Source organism: Lygodium microphyllum, chromosome 28 (genome assembly GCF_053477565.2).
Source record: "Lygodium microphyllum isolate KBCC chromosome 28, Lygodium_microphyllum_v1.1.10, whole genome shotgun sequence".
NCBI classification, from domain to species: Eukaryota; Viridiplantae; Streptophyta; class Polypodiopsida; order Schizaeales; family Lygodiaceae; genus Lygodium; species Lygodium microphyllum.
This window is the reverse complement of record NC_141162.1, coordinates 5,814,355-5,816,482: the sequence shown is the minus strand read 5'-3', so window position 1 is coordinate 5,816,482 and position 2,128 is coordinate 5,814,355. Positions and strand designations below refer to the sequence as shown.

The 2,128-nt window shown below is 45.6% G+C and overlaps 1 pseudogene across 1 annotated transcript; it reads left to right on the top strand.

Moving 5' to 3' along the window:
- Positions 1–519: 519 nt before the first annotated feature.
- On the top strand, positions 520–1,371 carry LOC148011149 (uncharacterized; annotated as a pseudogene). Its single transcript, XR_015689389.1, has 2 exons — positions 520–1,021; positions 1,199–1,371. The product of XR_015689389.1 is annotated as an uncharacterized LOC148011149 (transcript).
- Positions 1,372–2,128: the final 757 nt, after the last annotated feature.

Sequence of the window (2,128 nt, the reverse complement as noted above, 5' to 3'; positions counted from 1 at the left end):
GCGCCAGAGCCTCGCGCTGGTCTTATCAGTTACGTAATACGGACGAGAGACGTTCCGAAGCGAAAGGGTACTCATGAGGTGCCTAGAAAATATCCTCCTATCCAATTAGGGACGAGACCTTTTCCAATTAGGAACGAGACCTTTTCCACGTCGTGGCTTCGAAGTTCGAAGACGAAATTGACTGTTTCCACACCCGGCTAGCTTTTTCACATCGTCGCTTCGAAGATGACATGTGTTTCTCACCCCAGGAAAGCTGCCGTTGTGCAAACAGACATCGGAACATAAACAAGCACAATTGGCGAAGTCTCGACGATGCGCTAGAGTTGAAGATGCAGCCACAACGTTGAATTTGCAGCGATGGCGTTGAATCTGGTGGGTCGATGCCGGTCGTCGATGCTAAACTTTGCTGAGCCAAGTGTCTTCAGGAAGGGCGGTCAGGGTACCTAGCGAATCTGAGTACAACACGGCTCAAATTCATATAAAGCGGCCAGGAAAGAGCTTATACGTCCAACCAACCACGGCCTAGAACACCGAATCGTATATCACTATAACATTCAGCCCTAATTGTCAGCTGCAGTCCCCTCATCTTACAATCGACCATGGCGAATTACTATATGCAGCCGCTCGTCCGCATAAACAGTATCAGTCATGCTGTTCGTCCTAGCGCCGTACTGTCCCTGCTGCTGCTATGTATAGCACTATTGGTCGTGACGACGTTGTCGCCGGCGGCCGAAGCGGCGAAGATCGAGACGTTCAACCCAGCGAGCTGTGATGGAGCTCCGACCAACACCTTCTTCGTAGACGGCAACACGTGCTAGACGTTCAACGACCAGGGTGCGGTACTCATCTCTGACGTTAGCGCTGGCACCCGCGTGTCCGTCCACAACCAGCAGAACTGTGAGGGCTCCAGCAGCGTTGCACAGATCTACGGGCCAGGCTGTGTGGTGCAGGGTGCAACCAAGCTGCGTGCCGTCTGGATTCAGGGCTGAAGAGTCAAAACTCATACGTAAACCTTCCTAGGGTACGTTCGTAATGTAATGTATTGCAATTAAGCTTTCGATAGTCGTGACACTGTATGCTAGTACAGCACGTGCGCGTGCGACTAGCTAAGCAATAAATTAGTAGAGCTACCTTGATGAGTTGTGTGATTAATTCTGACATCTCTCTCACATGCTATCATCCTTTGCTTTGTTTGCAGAATTTGATGATCAGCGGATAGTTTCGATTAGGCACAGCTTCACCCTCTCTCTATTCTGTTTGCCTCCATGCTATGCGAACACTCGTCAATAAATAGTCCGATTTATGCCGCTCTATCTGTGCTGTAATTTGCTTATGCCATGCTATGTGAATAAAATCAATAAATGACCTGGTTCATGGAGAACTGATCTTGTCCACGTACTAATTTGGATCATCAAGAATAAACACGAGAGAGATGCTTGCAATCTACATTTTTTACACAGAATCGCACTACAACAAAAAGGCTCCATAGACGCGCTTGTAGACGCAATATTTGAACTGTGATAAAAAATGTCGGGCGCATTTATTACCGCGTCTGCTGTTGCGTCTACAATTTCGCGTCTAAAAGCGCGCTTATGGTCAGAGTTACACGCCCACGTAGATGCGCATATAGACGCCCGTATTGCCGCGCTACGTAAATATATAATCATATTTATAAAAAAGTGGATATATTTATATTGTGCATCTATATACGCGTGTATCTACGCGTCTAAAAAAACGTTTACTCTACAAGTTTTTGACGAGAATAGACTCGCATTTATCTTGCAATTTAGACGCGCAAAACAGAGGTATGAATGCTCTCTGTTTTTTTTCCCCCATCAACATCAAATTGTATGCTTAGGGAAAATAGAGAAAGATTATTTCAAATATTTTTGTACTGAAAACAAAACAATGTATGTAGAACACAAAATTTTATATATATAGATGAAACGTTTTTACATGATGAGTTCTAGTGCTTGTGACCTCAAGCATGGTCATGGTCGCAAGTACTAGCTGAAAGTAATACATATCAAAAATGAAAATTACAAGCCAAGGGGAGGCATGTATGCATGGGGCTCCTCTACATCTCCTCAGAAGAGGCATCATCATCGCCACCACCACCGCTACCTGT